Source organism: Hetaerina americana, unplaced genomic scaffold (genome assembly GCF_022747635.1).
Source record: "Hetaerina americana unplaced genomic scaffold, ioHetAmer1.1.p SCAF_15, whole genome shotgun sequence".
Lineage (NCBI taxonomy): Eukaryota > Metazoa > Arthropoda > Insecta > Odonata > Calopterygidae > Hetaerina > Hetaerina americana.
Window position 1 is genome coordinate 97,859 of NW_027286625.1, and position 21,677 is coordinate 119,535.

General features: G+C 39.8%; 3 non-coding genes across 3 annotated transcripts; 1 reads left to right on the top strand and 2 right to left on the bottom strand.

Annotated features, from left to right (window-relative positions):
• Window positions 1-16,429: 16,429 nt before the first annotated feature.
• TRNAA-AGC (transfer RNA alanine (anticodon AGC)) lies at window positions 16,430-16,502 on the bottom strand. The gene has a single exon. It is a non-coding gene; the product is annotated as a tRNA-Ala (tRNA).
• A 1,591-nt stretch (window positions 16,503-18,093) lies between these two features.
• On the top strand, window positions 18,094-18,166 carry TRNAA-AGC (transfer RNA alanine (anticodon AGC)). The gene has a single exon. It is a non-coding gene; the product is annotated as a tRNA-Ala (tRNA).
• A 1,876-nt stretch (window positions 18,167-20,042) lies between these two features.
• Window positions 20,043-20,115, bottom strand: TRNAA-AGC (transfer RNA alanine (anticodon AGC)). The gene has a single exon. It is a non-coding gene; the product is annotated as a tRNA-Ala (tRNA).
• Between the last annotated feature and the right edge of the window lie 1,562 nt (window positions 20,116-21,677).

Consider the following 21,677-nt stretch of genomic DNA (forward strand, 5'->3'; position numbering starts at 1 on the left):
GGGTTGCACGTTCAATGAACCTGAAATGAATGAAATGGAAATCATAAATGTATTTTATTCCCTAGTAGTTTTCTCTCTCAAGAGTATTTCAGTCAATACTTGTGGTACGCTGGACTCCCGACTCGCGTCTGGGATTGCATTCCTGAATTAATGAATGCAATATAGGATTTTCCTCTGTTTCTTCTTCATTCGAATTCTTGGACAATTCTGATGGGACTAGAAAAAGTTATCGTTAATTTTATTTTCTAGCCATATATTCATGTAACAAAAATGTAAATTGAATATGGCGTGTAGTCTAGCGATGGTATTTTTTTTGAACGCTTAGTGGAATAGTTTAGAAGTACGTGCCGGCGCGCAGGAAGGGATTCTTATGTGCCATTCATGGCCGGATACTTCAAACAGCAGCTCTTTGAGCTTGAGTCACGCGCGTTGTATGCTTCGGTGCCCAAGACAATGTTTTGATAGCCTGTGAACCGAGATCCATTCGTTGGTTCCTTTTATTTTGATCTTGGATTCCTTAAGTATTCTCTTCTGCCCAATTATGGCCGTCAAAACTTTTTGTTTTCTTACTTCAAGGAATAAGCAACTCTGATCTCCTCAACTTGAAAAAAAAACCAATTTTTTCACGTTCTGTGCTGTGGTTGAAGGCATCCATGAAAGCCCAGGAGAACATGGACATCTTTCTCAAGTTTACTGGTGGTTTCCTGAATTATTATTTTCTAATTGTAACATTTTATTGATGAATATATTACAGCCCATACAATTACCTTCCGTTATGATTACTTCATGCTATTTAGTTCCATTTCTTTTATGGCTCTATGCCCTTGTTTATGAAAAATATAGATTTTTACCATTTATCCGTTGATTTCCGGCTAAAAAGAGTGAAATACGTGATGTTCGCTTTATTAAACCCAATGATAACTGATCAAGAAAGCGAATTATTTTCTCTCATGGAATAAGCAAATATTTGGTGCCAGCTTTTATTATTGGAGTCACTTTTGTCATACTGATTACTCTGTATTATTTCTAACCTGGTAAAGGAATTTCCTCCAAGGAATTAGTGGATCCTTTTTTGTTTAAAAAATGTAACCCTAATTCAAGAGATTTTCTTTGCCAATTACTTAATGTAGCGAAGTACTTGAAGTTCGCTCTACGCTACATACATCTAACACAGTGAGGACTTGGCCCTTTTGATGGAAGCTCTTATTTTCCAACCTTACTAAAGGACCATATTATCGGTGCAGTTGATGTCTGGGCTTGGTCGTTCCCACCGATGGATGCGTTTACAGAAATTTAAGATCTCCGCCCTCGTAGACGGAAAGAAATATTGTGACGCATCCCCTCTTAGATTAGTGGATGCTCGACGCCCTCTCCTCACGATTCTCCTCGCCCTTGCAAACTCGCCTTAAAGTCAGCCTCCGTGCCTCACCCCCAATTTAAGGAACGCGTAAACACAGGCTGATTCGCTGCTACGTAATGGGGAGTGCTGAGGGGTTGAGGGGGAGGTCGTAAGGTTTCGTGTTGCAACGGAAAAGGTCGATAGCCTGCCCTTGCTGTACGCATTGGGTGCTGCTCCTTCGTCGTCGTGGGTTCCGAGGCCATAATTCTACTCATGGTGCGAAGTCAGCGGGGCGCCAGATGCTTCTTATGTCCCCTCCCAACCCTGGGGGAATGAATATTCGTAAACACACCCGTTTCACTGGAAGATTCATTTCGTGAAAAAGGCATATACTTCTTTGAGAGCTGGGCGTTTTTTTCCAGGGCGGAGTTTTCATCGGAATTACATTTGTCAGAGATACACGTCCTTTTGTAGGAAAAGAAAATGATCGAGTTCGGTTGTAATGACCATGTTCTGGGTCATTAGCCAGAGACATCTCTGGTATCTTAGGAGATGAGTGATTGAGTTTTTCGTTGAAGAAAGGGATGGCAATTGTGCGTTGAATAATGAGATCGGTTGCTTTCCCGCAAAATGCGTTGGTGAAAAATGTGGATTATTTGGACCTTTCTAATTGAAAGTTTGAGTAATAAACTGCGTATTTCTGTGTAATTAGCGCTCGTTTGGAGTTACCACACGAAATACACTCAATATAATTAGGTGTTTCTCTCTAAGAATGATATAGATATGTATTATGGTACAGATACACAGCATAAATAGCGATCATAAAAATTAATTAAAATATTTTAAAATTTATTCATGTAGCGAATTGCACGTTTACTCCCTAAAGCGGAGGTTTCGTGATTCAGAATTTAAACAATTTTTTTTAAATGTGTCAAAACAATGAAAAATAATTGTTCATGTCGTGAACTTTCCCTCATAACACAATTTGAGATTGTGCTTCTTCTTAAAACGCGACTATCTTAACGGCTTTTATGTTTATTCGTCTTGGTCATCTTCTAACGAAAAATCAGAATCTGATCGAAACATCACCACACTTGTTTTGAATGTTTGGGTTGCTGATCCAAGGCGGTAAGTGCACAATCAATCGCAACCTCCTTGATCGTAGCCTCGCGTTTGATTTCGTCTAGTGACACTTCAGCCTTTCAGGTTTTGCTTTACTTGCGTTTAATTCTGCAATTGGAATCTCTGAGGGAATTTCCTTACTTCTTCTAACAAACGACTGTGCACTCTCACGTCTTCGATGACTTCGAATAATTTTCACTTTGCCGTCCTGAATTTTTCCCCGGCGGTAGCTTCCACTCTTTGTTCGGAGTCACCAAATAAGTACTTCTTCGACCCTTTTCTCTTCATCACAATCACTGGTGTCTGGGCCCCCGCCGGCATGGCCGTATTTGGTGTTCTGCGCAAACCTCTTCCCCTGTACCCACATCACGAGCTTTTTAGTATCCGCGACTCCTTTCCTCACTCTACCCTTATTCCTCCTTTATTTAATCTTCGTTGATTTCTTTTCCTCCATCATACCCTTAGCGGCTTATCTCATTACTCATTTTCCCGTTCGTTCCTTGCAAGCTCTTAACCCTATCGAGTTGTTTTCATTATGAATCCAGCGTTCTGAAATAATCCTGAAAATATCAAATAATAGCTCCCATCAATACGACTTACTTTTATGCAAGTGCGCCAAGGATAAAGTTGACTTAACTCAAGAAAATTTACGATAGATTCCGGTTGAAATGTGTTAAGTTGGAAAATATAGTCATCTTAAAGTAAGCGTGTTGTACAATCAGACGAAAATGTATGTTTGTTAAGGAAAGCGATCCAGAAAATAACTAATTGATCCTTAAAAATGGCCTAAAATTGATCCAGTAAAAATTATTACTTACAATTAGGCCATCATTGTCAATATTGATCGTTGAAATGAATGAAATTAATTGTCGAAAATTGAACCCTTAAAATTCATTCAATTTAGAATATCTCATTTCTACCTGGAAAATTCGGGACAATAGTTAAAACATAGGATAATATTAGAAAATGAAATATCACAAATGTGTTGTAAATTTATAATCAACTTAAAATATCTCCCAGCCAAGTCCTTCCAATAACAATGTGACGCTTTCTGTTCGTTCACCACTATTCTTCAGGAAACAATGTTAACGATTAATCAGGAAGTGACGAAATACCATAATCATTTTTTTCATTTATTTATACCGTGCAAGCCACCGTCAGGGTTTGTTCCCAACAATGATAAAGGTAATACGTTAGATTGTTTAAATAATTTAATTTCAATCAAATTTACGTATAACTAATACCAAACTAGCATTTAATCAATACTTAAGTTTTATGTTATATGCCTGGTGTGGTATCGCACCCTTTCGCAAGTCTTAAGCGGTGGCTTGCAGGGTACCACGTCGATGTAAATATAGTTTTATGGAGCTTTCTTTTTCCCGTGAAACATGTCCAGTGACAGCATCTCGGTGGCTGTAGCAGTCTCGCTCTTAACCGCCTCGACTAGCGGTCACTTCACCCTCAGCGAGGACGACGCGCGGACGGGCGAGACTTGAAAAAAAGGGATGGAGGGGACTCGATGGTTGTGGGGCGACGGTCACCCTGTTTTGAGGTCCCGCAGGTCGGAGGGACCGGAACGACCGGGAATGGAAGCGGAGGAGGGAAACCCGTTTTCACGGGAAAAAAAGGATTCGTTCGGCACGACGCAAGTTTGTTTCTTCTTCACCGCCAGGTCTCTCTCTCTTTCTCCTCCTCGATCCTTCCGCTCCTTTTGCCCCCGCGTCCTCCATTCTTCCTCCACCGACCGATTGAATGCCTTCGAAGATGGTTTCGAAGGTGGACGTGACCAGCGCCGCGGTTTCCGTTGCGTATTCCGATCGCTCTCTTCCGGTCACCGGTAGAGGGATTGTGGGAACCTACCCGTCATTTGTCTTCCTCCCTCCCCCTTTCCCTCGTTGGAGACACTTTGAGTGCATTCATTTCGGGTACTAAGTTGCGTAAACTAATTCGGTGGCGGTTCATGGCTCCTACCCTGCAATTGTAATGCCGCAAATGGCGTAATGCCTACAATGCAACAACATCAAAGTATAAAAATCATTCGCCTTGGCCGGAATTGGAACTCGTATCCCTCGATGTCCGGTCAGGTGCTTTTGCCAGTTAAGCTACCGAGGCGTCCTATTGCACTCAAATTTTTGGCCATACATCCGAGGAATCCGGGTTCGAATCCCAGTGAATGGCAATGGTTTACACACTTTGAAATTGTTGCATTGTAATGGGCGCGATATCTCCCGCAGTTCTTTGAATTTATCGTAAGTTCCAATGCTATGGCACGCTTTTATTAGCTGCGTTTGATATGATATTAAAATTTATGCTGAAGTTCAATCGCAAATTGAATGTAACACCGAAATAATTTATAGTTCCGCATTTCGTTGCAGCACTGTAGGTGTGCCTATTGGCGTAATTTTAAGTATATTTCGGAATTTTCTTCCTTGAAGCCATTATCGTAATTAAAACTCGGGAAAGCATTACTCGAGACAGAAGAGTATGAGGAAGCTGGAAACGTCTAAAGTACGTATAACCTTCGGGCTGGCTAGAAAACTGTTTTAAATCGGTAAGTCCTTTTTGATAATTGATATATTGTTGCGATTTCGAACGATTTCATCAGGTATATAATTTTTTATTCATTCCGTTATAAATTAGGTTCTTATTTTAGATAAATTATGAATTTCAAGCCTACAAATACGTATATTGCAGGTCAAGGGCTCATGAAAAGTAGATACAGTAAAATTTCATGGCTGAAATCCATCATAACCGCTGAATCGCTTTTTTGTAATTCAGTGATAGTGCATTGAAGATTTTAGGGGTAAAATCGAAATTTCAGAATCGTCGCGACATGTCACTCAATGCTGCATTTTCCCGAAAATGTCGCCATGTTTTTTTTCTCAGGGTCAAATTCCATTATTGGTTTATCCTGCGTTTTCCTTTTATTCTTGAAACATGTTGCGATTGGTCATCTCAAAATATGTCATAAATGTGTTTTGCTGAGCATTTCAATCGATTTTCAATGCGTGTCTTGTCAGAGGAAAACGGATATGACACTAAAGCCACCTGGAATGTCTCCCTAAGCGGGAGAGTGTGCCCTCGGGGGTGGATATATGTCACTTTCAGTAGCCCCCATCGACTTCTGCCATTCCGTGTTTTGATTCCCTTTCCTCCGAGGAATAAACTGTGAGGGATGTTCGGTGTTAACGCCTTTGTTATGTCCGTCTAACTTGCTCCATTTTTCTCATCGTAGGCATTACCGTTTCCCTTCGACTCCCCTGCCATAGGTTTTTTCATAGAAGTGATAAACTCGTTGACATTCCTATCTGTGGCTCGTCATTTCACTTGCGTACGACTGGTAACTATTCAAGTAAACGAAATTTCTCCTATTCTATTCATGAATACAACATTTACAATGTATTATTTAAGTCTCTTCCCTGCGAATCCACTGGTTTAGGCGGATCCATTGATCAAACCATGCGTATGAATTTAATTCATTTTTATTTTTTGAGCTTGTATTTTCACGTCCTTTTATTTGTCATTAGTTTGTGAAAAGTGTATTATTTATCTAAGATGCGTTTATTTTCAATTTCAATCCCATATTTGGCTCATGCTTTTCTTTTTCCAAGAGTTATATTGAAGGATGGAGAACGCTGTTTTCATCCTCCTCATTGCCATTTATTTTACAGCTTCATCCTGTTTTCTGTTATATTTGCAGTTATTATTTGAATTCGTTTCCCTTTTGGAGTGATAAAATGGCCAAGTCTACATTCACGAAAAAATAGCAACTAACTTTTTATTTTGAGAGGGATGCGTCTCTTTCTGAAGTGAGATGTATGTCTCGGAGAAGGCATCTCACTCTCTTAAATGCCCGGAAAATATTTTATAGAGTTTTACCCTCTGAAAGTTCGTAGTTACCCCGTGACAACCGTTTACCTCGCTCCTTTATGATAGGGTATTTTTGATGAAATAGCTCGCCAACGACCCCAGAGTTCAGTCCATTTTATGTGGATAGTTTTATACATTATCTTTTTTTCTTTATAATCTCTTCCCGACGGGTCCAATAAAGATAGGGCCTTATTTTCGTCCCTGTGTGCTGTTGGTCGAACAGTGAATGAGACTTGGAACAAAAGCCACGCATCCGCAGTAAATTCGAATTCCTTCGGAGCGTAGTGACTTGCTTCCAGATGACGGAGGAGCAGGAACGTTCGATAGGAAGGGTTTTATGCCCATAAAATTTCATTCCTCACAAATTGGCCCACTCTCATCTCACTTCCATCGCTGATTCATTCATTCGTGCATTTTAAAGACTACGGGCAATTACTTGATGGATTTTTGGTGGGCACTGTGCCAGCCCCTCTCTGAACCTTCGGTCAGCAAATTTATCTTCCTGCGAAAGAGAAAACCTAGGAAAAATTATTAATCCATGGATTGATTCACTATATCTCATGCGCCAACTGTGGTGGTAGTAACCTTTGGCTTCTCGTATTCATTTCTGCAAGCCAGGTCATTGAAGTTTGGTGGAGATGGAAGAAATTGAGCGAATAAATGTTTACATGCTATATAATCTATAAGAAATGATATAATCCCCAACAGACGTTGCACTTGGACCGCAAGTGTTTCTTGAAAATGGGGAAGAGGAGAGGCTTTTTGCAGATATTTGCAATTATTGACTATCGTAATAGATATGTTTCAAAGGATCATATTGCGCGTCATAAGATTTCCGCAAAAGGTAATTTCGTTGATATCTTACCGAGCCTACAGACGATGTGCCCTCGTAGAATTAACGATGGATTACCGGGCACACACTTCTTGAATCATTTCCCCTTTCACCACTTCCATTAGCAAATATATTCATAATGTATCATTATGTAGGTAAAGTTTAATGATCTCGGAATCTCGCCATTCAAACTTTATATGTCATTACCGTTAACGAAAAGAATTGTGCCAGGATAGGAGTTGTGTTTTCTCTTTGTTTTTGATCTGATGGTCTCGTACATCATCAGAAAGGCGAAACTCCGTTTCTCATTACACCGCCCCTCGCGAATGAATTAAAATTGCATCTGATACGTTTGTTGAGTTGTTTATGGCTCTCCAGCCAATGAAAATTAGGATACGTACAATGGTAGGAACTCGGTAGTTTCATATCTTTTTTTATTGGCTTATATCAAGGTTTCGAGCTGATGGATGGACCTCAAACCTCTCCCTCCTCTGAAGTTATAATTCAGCGTTCCACAGCGCTTTGTTGGTGGTCCACGCTTCGCCCCCGCTTTTCGCTTGTCATTCTTTGCTATTGAATTCCCGTGTTACCTTGTCCAGGGACGAGAGATGGAGGGAAGAGGATGGGTTGGTTGGGAGGAGGGGGTGAGATGGACCGGGAGAGATCCAGCACTCCATCATCTGGCAACTTAAAAGTCGTACGTCAAACCTACCAAGAGGATTTAGAAAGTTTCGCGCCGAGCTATGCCGATGGAATTTTCATATTACCAATTTTTTTATATCCTTCTTTGGTTTTGTATAATGGAGAGCATCTAAGCAACGTAAATTTCCCGGAGGCATTGAATAATTTCATCTGTTTCGTAGTAAACTCATTTAGTTGGAGAAGAAATATAAAATGAAAGAAAAGCACAGTGAGTAAGGGCTCGTATCAGCGAAATGTATTCGTGTATCTAGTTCAGAAATCCTAATTTCATGAATTCTTACCACTGAAATGTGAATATTCCTTCAATATCTTTTGTATTAACAAAATAAACATGGATAATAAACCGGCATATACTTCTTCATTTCAAAATAAGTCCAACACAAATGATGATTTTATCAAAATTAGATAGAATGAATGTATAACTGTTACACATTGAATTCTAATGTATGTATTCGACCACACACACATGAATAGAAGGCAAAGTAGAACTAGAAAGGATATTTCTTGTAATTCATTAGTACAATGCGCGGAGAAGTAAAGATGTTGTCAGGCCCATCGATCTTCTGTAGTCCATCTTATCCGGTGATTTTAAATGCCATGGTGACGCTACACCTTTAATGCTACATTTCTATAATTTTGCGTGCAGGGTTTTGAAGGCATTAATCATCGATCTCCCACCAATGGCTCGATTTTCCCTCAAAGCAGTTTTCGGTTACTATTCCGCCATGATTGAAGGTAATGCATTTGATTTGGTGGCATTTTTCTCCATTTTCCATTGTAAATATTTTATTTGTTGTTTATCTTAGATAACAAATTCAAACAATTGTGACCTTAAAGAATTTTAATTAGTGATAGCGATGCAAAAGAATAGGCTTAATAGATAAAAAACTGAAGTAAAAAGTGTCTAATTCTTCTTTTCTGACTCTTTTTTGTGACAATAATTATTTATCTATTTAGTACCTGAGAGCCACCAATAGTGTGGGTGGCCGGGGGTGATTACAAACCAGAATACCCTTGACCCAAAATACCTTTCCCTCCTTGCGCGGTCGGACAAACGTAATTTTATTCTGATCCATAATCAGTCGTTGGAAAAATGGCATCTAATCTATCTATTCTGCAATTAGTCTCTCAAATTTTATTGACATGATTTTTCCTACCGTATATCTATGGGAGTGATAAAATACTTTCCGCATCATTGCTAAAGAGACATTCTTCTAATTTATGTAAGAGATTTACTCTGTAATTTAGCCCAAACTAGATTCTCTAATAATTTTGATACGCTAGTCAATATGTTACAGGTAATTTTCACTAACCTACGCTGCACGCGAACTAATTCGGTAATCAATCCAATTTTATGAGGATCTCATATACTGGCAACATGTTAAGACATAACGAGCGAGAGATAACATTTCTCTTGAACATTTTCATCGCATTTCCTCAATACTCTTCTAATAAATCCTGATTTTTTGTTTGCTTTTTCACCTATTGCCCGTGTATTGCCCATATTGCCCACCCAGGAGAGGTCGTGATTGAGTTTAATGCATAAATATTTAATCAAGTCTACAATTTCTATTTCGGTGTTTCTGATGCAGTGGGCATTCTGGAGGGAATTGCTCTTTGTCCAAAAATTCATCACTACACACTTTTTTAGTTTAACTCTAATTGCCATGTGTCGCACCTGCGTTGTATAGCGATTGGATCATCTGCTAAAGCTGCTTTATTAAGAAATAAGGAATATAATACTGAGAGGGTCAATGGTAATATTTAGGGTAGTTATTCATTTATTGTGAGATGCGTGTGTGAAGGAGAAAAGAACAAAAAGGAAAGGGAAAAGCACAGAAAGGAAAAAAATATGTATGGGTTTATATTTGGAGAAGAACTTTTTAGGTGAAAACGTAGGTTGGAAAAATATTAAGAGATTGTGGGATGCTGATAACCGTGATTTAAGGAAAATTGCTGGAAAATCGGGGGAGGGGAAGGAAGACATTGGCTGTTTTGACCGACGAAAAGGGTGGCAGAAAGTCAAAAGAACTGACAAAGAGAATAATGTAGGGTAAAGTGGTTTAGGATGGGTTAGTCAAAACGTTAAGTAATTATTGTTAAGGACTTTCCAAGACCTCTCTCTTTAGGTTGACTACCCAAAAATTATTATTTTTTATTGCCATTATTTCTAGGGCATTATGCGCAATGAAGCTTCACTTGTATAATTTACGTTTTGAGAATTATTTTAACTTTGTGACTTCGTTAAAATGGCTTTGATAAAATGCAATCCGCTCTTAAAAATTTCTTATTTTGTCCTAACTTTCAAGTAAATTTTATGCATAATGAAGGTAAAAGGAAAATTATTGTGTTAAATTGGCTTATTTCGTGAAGTTTTCATTTGGTTGTGTTCATCATTTATAACTCCGCATAATAAAATAACGTCCTGAGCCCTCCAAGGCGGTACTTTAGATCCACATTGTAGTTTCATAAAGGCTATAAAAATGAGTGAGTACGAGAGAAAGAGCGAGGGCAAGGGGGTCAGAAGCTTTACTCCACGGCCTCCCTCTCATTTCCCTCTCTTCCGTAGTTAAACCCCTTGGCATTCGTCAGGAGCGGCGGCCATTCGAGGTGTCCCTCGAATTTCAGGGTTCCACAAATGGGAAGCGATTCATCTTTTCTCCCGCTTTTACCGAAGGCGTCTCGCGTTGTCCCCGACACCTTTTGTCCCACGGCCACGTTTGCCTTTCGGGAATCTCGGTGGCGGCTGAAGAATTGATTTTAGTGTTTACGCTTCCTCGCGCAAACAATCCGGTCGACCCTCAGTGTGTCCGAGCCTTTATTTCCGTTTGGCCGATTCCCATTCGCTTCTCGATTTTCCATGTAATGTGAGCTTTATAAAGCGTTTGGGTATCACGAAGTGAGCTGGCTTTATCACCACAACTCGCTCAATTGAAGCTTTGGGCCTTACCTTAATCTAATACTTTTCAGGATTATCAAAGAATCAAGAGTGGGCCGGAAAGTATGTAAATAATGGGGTCTCATTTCTTATCCCTCGCTAACCTTTGTGGGTTTCAGTCAATAGCGTAACGGAGACCATGGTCGCAATATAGTTGGGTAGTCTGAACCACAAGGCTGCCCGAAACGGAATACGCCTCAAGGCCAGAGGAGGTCAAAATATACACAGAGCATTAGAAGGTGCTTTGAAGGAAATAGAAAATAGGTTTACGCGCTTTCTACCATGTGTTATATTGACATTTTAACTATTGGTAACTATATCGAAAATAATAATTTTAATTCAACTTCCGCTTGAAAATAATCTGGACGCCAAATGAAAAGAGAAAGCTCACGACTAAGATCGAATATAAATCTGTTTACTCTATTGAGACCCCCTCGCTGGTTCAGCCCTCTCGACCCCTGCTCCCTAATCTCCTTGCCAACACATTTCATGAAGTTGCACGTTCTCGCATCATTACCTTCATGCAACAATGTTGGACCAGTTTCCTTAATCCAGGGAGACACTGAAAGAAAAGTGTTCTCTAGTTTACGCACATTGGAAGTATTGCAATGGGAGAGTTGCGTGTAACTTTTCAAACTGTCAATGGTTATAATAATACGCAATTTTTATAACGAATATCCTGTATTATTTATTACTGTAAAATATTATATCACGCTACAATCATGTATTTAGCGGCTTTGGATTTGCTTTTTTTCCATTACAGCAAAGTTATTGAAATCTTGGATCTCATGAAAACTATCCATTGTAACGTATATTTAACTGATATGAAATTTTTAATTATAAAATTCAACTGAGTTAATAACAGATTTATTCATTTTCAAAGCATCTCTGAACGTCTGAAAATCTGATATTACCTTTAAAAAATAAAAGAATGCCATTGGACTGGGGTTTTCTTATCTACGTGCGCTTCATAGCAGAAGAATTTTAAATCTTCTGAGAAAATTACGTGACCTCTTTGTAGAGGGACTTTGGACCTGAGACACACGGCTAACCATGTAATCATATTTTGACTTCATAAAAATTCGATGAAATCGTCAAAAGTTGAACGTTCCCCCGTAGCCGTCTATTCCACACTCGTTTCTCAAGGCATTGAAAACGTTTTATGTGAGCAGCTTGAATAGGCCAAGCCCCTCTCTCTATTCTTCGAGACGGGTGCATGGACGCACGTTGATAAAATACGAATTTCTGTGCCTCTCTACCTAAGTCTTCTAACCGCCCGCCCAACTTTTGAAAGCCTTCAGCCCAGCGATGAAAGTCAGGAGTCCGTCCCTTTACGGGCGCGCGGGGGAGGCGGTGGCTAGGAAGAGAGAGAAGAAGAGAGAAGGTGGAGAGGGCGGGTTGAGACCTGTGGTGCTTCCCACATCATTCCCCATACACCGGCCGAGCCCCACCATTACTATCGACGACGCAGGGTGATTTATCTTCTTCTCTTGGCCCAACGCTCAACTCCTTCTCTCCTTCCCTTTCACTTCTTCGATCGCTGTGGTTGTCGAAAGAGGAATTTAGTTTTGTTTAGAAGAGAAACGAGACGTTGAAAAGGTCCACGTCGAACCAATATTGAAAATCTATGCCGAGGCATTCGAGTAAAAAACATATCGACAGAAAACTAAAAGAATATCATGAAAAAAATTCAGTATCGACAATATTGTTTGCCGTTTCTTTGAACCTTCGTATTTAGCGTTTTCACGCTCTGATCCCTGATTCCTTTCTCCTAATTATTTTGACTCCGCATCATTTAGTTGTGCTATTAACATATTTTGAATGGAATGGAAGTTGAAGACTTACTGCCAGGTGTTCAATAAATAATCGCTTATTCAGTAAAAATTAAGGATGACAGAAAGAGAATGCATTAAACAGTGAAAAAATTATCAACTAATCGGAGAGAACTAATTAACTCTCGCTAAGGCATTCGAGTAAAAAACATATCGACAGAAAACTAAAAGAATATCATGAAAAAAATTCAGTATCGACAATATTGTTTGCCGTTTCTTTCTTGCTCGGCATTTTACTATTTCATTTGACAGCTCCAAATGATTTCTACATAACTTCATGCTCTCTAAAGAGTTTTTCCTCTCCCCTTCCACTCTTACCCAATAATCTCCTTTCATTTGTGGATTCCATCATCCCATTGTGTCGTAATATAACCCTTCGTATTTCCTCCATCCAATTTTTATATCTTTTACCTATTTCGATTATGAAGATGGCAATGATTTACACATATTAATTCTGTGTTCAGGGAATTCACCTGTTGATGCTGAAAAAGGAATGGGGCCCCTTTCTTCTGAATTTTCTACATTACTCAGCGCTAGGTGAGCTCTATCCTTAGCGAGCAAACCAGCGATCAAATTACTTAAGCGGTGATACCTTAATTTACTCCAGTAAAACCTGTCAATGACCGAATCACAAAAATAGATTGGATTTCCAACTGGAACATTTTAATGCTCTAGTCGTGCATAGATATTTTTTCCAAGAATATGTCCATAAATAATTTTTAGCTGATTTTTTTGCAATTGAAACTTTAATTTTGAAAATTTCAGCCGAGGAAAGAAATAGTAAAAAAAATGGGTTTACGACGGATATTAGTATTCAAACATACAACTCCAAGTTCGAACTGGTCTAAAAATGTCATTTCTTATTTTTAGTTATCCGAATGCAATTTATTAATGTGCACATACCTAAAATTAATGCTGTACAGTGATTTTTGTGTTAGGTCTCGTCTTCTAAATCGTCTAAATTTAGAATAAGGCGACCATTCTACACTATGGAGTGCGTGATATTTCAGTGGGTAGACCCTGAGTTATTGACCAGAGAGTCCGGGTTCGATTCCGGGTGACGCGTCTGGGGTCTCGGCGTTTTGGGCTGGGTATTCTGTCAGCTGTACTCTCAAAATAAAACTTTGCAAATCCACATTTATAAAATAAATTTTATTTTGCTCTAAAGTCTATCTTATGAACGAGTATGCGGATTTACAAAGTTTTATTTTGATATTATTTATCGTGGAACAATTCCGCAAAATTACACCTGAAACGATTAATTATCTCTAAACTCGCCTATCAAAATATCATTAGGGTTGATTACTGTTGTTGTATGCATTACGATTCCTCCAGATCCGGACTTGATAGGTTTTCGCATTATGCAATTTCCATTTTTGAATGATTCCGTGTTCAAGAATGGCGCTTAGAATATTCGTAAATAGGAAAAGTTCAAACGTTCGTGAGAATAAAAGTCGATAAATAACTGCAAGTTGTCCCCCTTAAGCCTACGCTCCACAGATAGGTAATGAAAAGATGACATTGCCTTCTTCACCATATACCACCACCACCACAATAAAATAAATAACCATTTCAGGTAAAATTTTTACTCATAGAATAACGTCCAATATAAAAGGTATTACCCATGTTCCTATTGTATTAGGAAGTGCCTATCCTTATTATTTATGCCTTATTAGAAATACGTTGGCTTCTACGCGCCCGAGAGGAAATATTTGAGGCGTTGTTGTGGGGCAAGATCCAAAAAAGCTGGGAAGCACCGGTCTATGAGATTCGGGACGAAGACGCACCCACCGCCATCTACCAGGCCAATCTTAAGTTTCCTTCCGCCTGCCCTCCCGCTCGTGTTCCAGGAGACCTTGAGGCGAGAAGGGAACAGAAATCCGGGGGGCAGGGGGTTCATAGTCTATCCACCTCCTCCTCCCTTTCCATCTCCCTCTCTCCTTCGAAGGACGGTGGGAAAGAATCGGAAAGGTCCAGAGGAGTGGGTGGGAGATGGGTGCGAGGGGGACCGGGTGGGGGGGAAGGTGAGGGGCGGCGCCGAGATGCATCGCCTAGCGCGGTTCTCACGCGCGCCCCCGCCAGGGAATTGGTGGGAGGGACGGAGAGAGGGAGATAATAGGAGAATGATGAAAGAGAGTGCGGAGCAGGGAGTCAGTCCATGGGAGAATTATCTCCCGCGCCGCTGCCACTCCGGCGGTCAATGCCGCGGGGGGGGGGGGGGTTGTGTAAAATGCGATGGAAACGACTCATGAATTTCGTCGTGCACAATTGACATCCTAGTGCTAGTTTTTGCAGAGGGGGAGGGATTGTGAGGTCGACGGTTGGAATCCTCTGAAGCGGGCTGGAAGGATGGCATGGGGAAGATACGAATGGAAAGCGGGATGTCAAAGGAGACGTCGGAAGAGGGATGTTTGGTGGGGGACTAAGGAAGAGAGGACCTTAGATGCTGTGGGACACGCAAATTCGAACTCGAGGTATTTTACATATTAAAGGTCGGTTTTTGGAGGGATCATAACAAGTATTCTTCTTCATAAAGATAACAGTTTCAGGCTTAACTTTGCGGAATTCGTTCATGATGAGGGTAAAAAATAACAGAAACTTTACACTACCACACGCTTTTAATTATCCTACAACCATGGTTTCGTTGCTTCGCATCATCATCAGGTGATTTGTTTGATCCACATTATTATCTTCATTTACACCCAAATTCTGCCTGCCTTCATGCTGTCCTCAACGCCTTTCTACCCTGCTTACCTTTAGCTTTAACTTTATCCCTTCCACCACGGCCTTCGCCACTCCACTACCTTTCAATATTTCTCCCACCTTTTAATATTTCCACCACCCAATTTTTCTGCCTTTTTTTTGGATTTCCACCGTGGGAAATGCTTGCCAGTTTTGAACTAGATTTTTTTACAAAGAGTTTAATAACACTCCACATAATTTTGCCTCGTGCAAATTCCATTCATTAACCTTCCTGGTGTCGTTTCGCTCTCGGGATTGTAATTGTGCTAGGTGCCCTCCAAGTTGCAGTCTACGTTTAAGAATAGAGAAAAAATGATGCTGTTGAAAAAAGGATTTCCAAGTTTTTATCTATCAAGTAAGTAAACGGAACGATTCAATAAATTTCATCACATTTTTTTCTTCCTTATCCAGCGAACCCCTGTGGATTCTATCCTGCACACACACACACACACACAATGAAAAATGCTGTTGATCATTGCCTTTGTCGGTGTGGTACGTCGTTTGAACCCACCCCGGTTTTCAAACTCTGCCTGTCTTTACAGTGTACCCTTTAGTACACATTATCTTTGGAGGATTCCTAGTTTTTTCTCTCGCCACTTCAGTGTTGCTCCGATTCATTTCAGTGCCGCCCGTAAGGTTTCAGTCTTGCTCGTTTTATTATTATGTTGTGAAATTTATGTCACAGAGCAATCGTTTTTTCTTAAATTTGTCGAAAAAATTACGATCACATATCCACAACGACTGGAAATACGGATTCGAAAGCGTATTGAGAAGTACGTGTAATATTCCTGCTATTAGTAGACCACCGATAACCTGTCGTGTCTAAATGTAGAAATTTTGATTGTCAACAGCAAATGCCTTTATAAATGGTTGTTTAAGTAGTTGCCATTGTGCCATTTTGGTCTGTTCCATGTACCGTGGGTAAACTTAAAAATGTTATGACGAAACTGGGGAATGTTGATGACATTTTTAGAACTGTGTACGGAGGAAGTTTGGCATACAAATCAACAGAACTCGAGGAAAAAAATACGAGAAAGATATCTCAAAAAATCTGGAGGCGCCGGGTATCGATCCCGGTACCTCTCACATGCTAAGCGAGCGCTCTACCATCTGAGCTACGCCCCCAGTTGTGAGATTAGTGACTACCAAAGAATATAATCCAAAAAACTTTCGCTTTCTTAATCGATAGTGTGGGTTTCAGTCCGCAAGGGGAGAAATTCATCGGCGAGGTCGCTCACATTGAAATAGAGATCGGATTTAAATTGAGCGTTATTATTTCAATCATATCAAAACATCAGTCTTTTATTTTATAATTTCCAACTGTTTATTCGCCAATTTTATAATTGTCCATTGAGCGATCACGTTTTTTGATTATTCTCATACGGATTAGATTTGTTTGATTTGCATCATACGTGCGTAGACACGATATTGCAAAATAAAGGTTTCAATCGATTTGCGTGGGATATCATCTGCAACATCATCAAATAATCGCTAGTCACCAATCCTAAGATTGGTTTGACGTAGGTCTTTCTTTCGATTCTTCTGCCAGCTGACCTCTTTAGACGCACAAACTTGTTTTTGACACGTGTCATTACTTGTTCCGCGTATCTCACCTCGAAGTCTTCCTCTTTAGTTCTTTCCATTCAATTTGCCCTCGACGGCTGTCTTCTTCATGTCACGCTGTGTCAGATAAGGCCATCCCTTTTTCTTTTCAAAGTATTCGTTGAACTTCTTTCATTTCTTACTCTCCGTTGAAAATCTTTGTTGGTTATTCGAGTCCTCAGTTGGGCTTTCATTCCTCAATGGCACCGAATATCCAGTTCTTTCGATATTTTCTTTTCTGCTGCTCTGATTTCAATACCTCAATGTAATAAACTGATACCATGCGTAAATGCTGAAGATGAGACCCAATGAAGAGCTCCTTTCCTTCCAAACGTGTTGCTTGTTGTCCGTAGAATTTTGTTTTGATACGATGCCACCCTTGAATGGTCAATACTATCGTTTTAAATCATTGCTGATTCTACTTTCCAAATAACCGAACTTTCCCCCTTCTTCTAGTTTTTGAATCCCCAGTTTTCATCTCCATTTCTACCATGAACCATTATTTTTGTTATACGTTTATCCTTCAGCGGAATCCCTACGTTACCCTCCCCAAATCAGTAAACGTACGAGTACTACAGTACCTGTATTCAGATCGCCCTCTCTTTCAACTGCGGTATCTATGCCTTATACTACTAACCTGACATGCTGATTTTTTTCTCCGTGGATATGCACCCCATTGACTTGGATCCTGGATTTCGATCTTGAAGATAGTGTGTAAATTTTTCTGTCCTTGCCAAGTACCGTTTTTATTCTTGTTTCTTTACTCCTGGGCCCAAAATTAATTATAGCCACGCAGTGCAGGCTTAGGATCGCTCCATGTGAAATTCATAACATTTATTTTACATCTTTCGCGTGAAACAATGAAGATGTTCCCCGAAAACAACCCAATTCTGTTTAGACTAAAGCATTCAGCAGAATTATGCTCACAAGCATTAAACAGCCAAAATGTGCATTTGACTTTTACAAATACACGAGGTGAATACAATCAGGTCTCCTTCCGTGCGTGCGACCACACCGATGAATTTCTCGCGTCGTGGATGGCGACCTTGTTATTGCATCGAGAAAGCGAAAGTTGTTTCGATTATTCCCTGTGGAACTTCGTTCTTCTGTAACTGGGGGCGTAGCTCAGATGGTAGAGCGCTCGCTTAGCATGTGAGAGGTACCGGGATCGATACCCGGCGCCTCCAGGTTTTTTTGCGATATTTTTCTTCAATGTTTTTCTTGGGCTCGGCTTCTTTGCTTAGTAAACCTAGAGATATTTTTGTGATATAATTTAATTTTTTCCGGTAATGATCAAGTAGTCTTCAAGTTTACACGTTGCAAAGAATCTAGAAAAATATCCTACGTCAATATTTCTAAATTGAAGGAAACTAACTCCTATTCCGGTTGATACGGCGGCCATCGACGGGGATGAGAGATGTGCTATAGAGGAAAAAATCACAGAAACCACCGTCACGGAGTAAGAACCGCTATCAAGTTTTCAATTCCATATGGCTAAGGAAACAGCCAAAAGTAGCATATTAAAACGATGAGATTTAACGATAGACGTGTCACTTACATGTTATTACTATCTCCGTTTATTTTACAAGGAGCAGTCGCAAATTAATGCTATTGGAATTCTTGTTTGGGCCGAGTGAAGACGCCAACCAGAGGCTCGTTGTTGTTCAGATGATTGTTTGAGAACTATGGGCTTACTTTAAGAGAGGTCAGGTGAGATGAGAAGGGTGGGGACTTAGATTTCAACGCAACCAAGGTGTTGAGTTCCCACTCTTGCAGGGTGGAACTGGTGCATGTTTGATGGAATGATATTAGCGAAATCAATTTAAAATAAACGGTGCAGAATACTTTAGGGTAAACTAAATTTACGTATTTCATTACTATTATCTGCATTTATATCTTTCGGAGATTTTAATTTCGCAACCGCTATGTTTTTCACTATATTGTATAGAACTTTCCCCGAGAGAAGGCTTTGGTCTTTATGGAATTCAAGCTACAAAGTTTCATTATTTAACCAAATACTGCAGTAACAGGAATAATACCTATTAATTGATTAAAAAAATACATGGAGACGCCATTATCTATCCCGGTACCTATAACATGCTAAGGGGTTGTCCCATCATCTGAGCTACGTCTCCGGTTGTTTCAGGGGTACTGAGAAGCTAGATGAACGAATGCAAAATAATTTTCCATCTCCTGATCGTAACAGTAGATCCTAATTAGTGATTTGCGAAATTATTATATAGATTCTTCCGCACAGGAGATATGCTGGGATCCAATCACCTCGTTTTGCGTTCAATCATGTTTCCAGTGAATGAAGTGTTAGCCCATCACTTCCACAATTCGTTTTAAGTTTCAGTTTGAAGAGTAATGTGGACGCATTTTGAAATCTTTTTTGGAAATTTGATGTTATTTCAAACAGAAGCCATTAAAATTTTATTTTATTACTTTCTTATGATCCTCCAATTAACCTCTTTTTGGTGAAGAAGGCACATTTTCCTTTTACCATAGTTCTTGATTGACCTGATGACGTTTTTCACGAAAGACCAATCGAACTTACATCCATCGTTAGCAACTTTAAGTTTGGTTCTCATCACCCCGATCTTAGCGGTAAGAGGTCTGAAATAACCGAACCGCTTGTATTTGTTAAATAAGATTGCTAGTAGGGATAACCCGAGATTTGAGAAGCGTTGTGTAGACGAACGGTCTACCAAATGTAACGAGCTTCCTGAAGCATCTTTTCAAGTAGGTGATTTCATAACGGTAACTTCACTGCGACATGTGGAGCCAATTCTCTGCCTCTTCCGTCATAATTTGTATTTGTACACATTCACGCAGGATGGAGATGGATTTGGTAGATTTTTGAGAACTGATAATTTAGTAAACGGCATTTAAACCATTCATATCTGTCATAATCTTGGAAACGTAGTTCACGAATCTATTCGCCTCGGCATTGGACATAAGGAACCTCGCAAATGAATACGTGTAGCTCTTTTGGAGTGTTAAATCAGAAGGTATAAATATAAAATTGCGATAATTTGTTAGTAAAAAAATGTAAAAAACATCTGGAGGCGCCGGGTATCGATCCCGGTACCTCTCACATGCTAAGCGAGCGCTCTACCATCTGAGCTACGCCCCCAGTTGACAGAAGAAGGAGTTTTCAAGTATGTTTAATGGAAACCTTTCACTTTTGCCCTTAAAGTGTGTCGCAATGTCGCGGGAGTTTCAAACCACAATTGGTTCTCTAACATAATGGAATTAAGCGTCTTCAGTCTTGCGGATGTACCTAGTCAACCCAGTTGTGTGGTTTTTCGGGTACCAGATCTTCCTGGGAAACCATAGGCAGCGCAGAGAAAACTGCCCCCCCTACCCTGACGTTTGGATTTCACACGCCATTGGGCTTAGTGCGCTCTAATGAGTACTTGGTGCGCTCTACCCTCATACATACCCTGTATATCAAACCGACCTTCGGGTTGAAAGCTGTGGTTTTTGATCCAAGTATGTAACAGTATATAGTTACTACCTCTTTTCGTTGTGGTCGTGAATTGTGTGATAGAAATATGAATTATTCAGTCCATCCGTTCGGGAGATACTGCCGATTTTTTCCCTATTACCATGGCCATGTGACGTTTTTAGATTTCCTTGGTGCTGTAAGTTAAAATCACTTGATTGATACCGTTATATGAAATAAGCTTAGTCTAGCGTTACCTTCAAGTGTCCTTGACTTTTTTATATAAAGTCACTGTTTAAAACGTGTTATTTTTTTATTCGTGATCATCTCCAATTTGAATTTTGAACCAGTCTTTTGAGAATGGGTCCCAAATGCTCGCCTACTATTCGATGTAAGGTATACCTTATAAAAAATCCACGCCACGGATGAATCCGTTTAATGTTCCAACTTTTACTGTGGAAACTTAGGCGGGATGTTGTATTTTTATGCAAATATTATTTTGCCTTTTCATAAGGTGGCGTTTTCGTTAATAAACCTCTGGCATGGAAATCAATGACATACGTATGTCTGTATCGTTAACTGCCGGAATACATTGGTAATCGTTTTCCGTACTCTTTTTCTCTACACTATTCATAACGTTTTTATTTTTATATCTTGAACTGACTTATGTGAAATTTGTTCAAAAATACAGGTAGCGGCACATTACTTCCTCTTTTAAAAGCGTTTTGCGTATGAAAAAAAGAAGTTATGTTTCCGCACCATGTATTTTGTCCTTGTTGATCATATTCACCTATTTTACCATTTATTCGTCCCCGCTTGAGTTGATATTCCGGGAGTTATTATTTATTATTATGAACAAACTCTGGCAGATATGAATGATTCGCTGTATAAAGATGTTTGGCAAAATAATCATGAAAAGCATCTGTATATTGCATGATCTATCTATTTTATACTCGTATAACGTGACCAGATGGTCTGCACCCGTGTATCACTTTGACGTACAATAATACTTGGCTATCTGGTTTTTGTCGTTTTTACGGCGAGGATTGTTCGCACCGAATGAAGAATCATAAAAATCATTTACTTTAACAGTGTTAATCGCAATTGCTGGTGCGTTATGGAATTGGTCCCGAGTTGAACGAGCAACGCGATGGAACTGCCTCTCGCAGTGAGATCTCTTGGGCGTAGAACGAGAAGTGCGGTTGACAGGAAATCACGCCTATTCCCTTCGCGATTTGCTTGATGGAGAT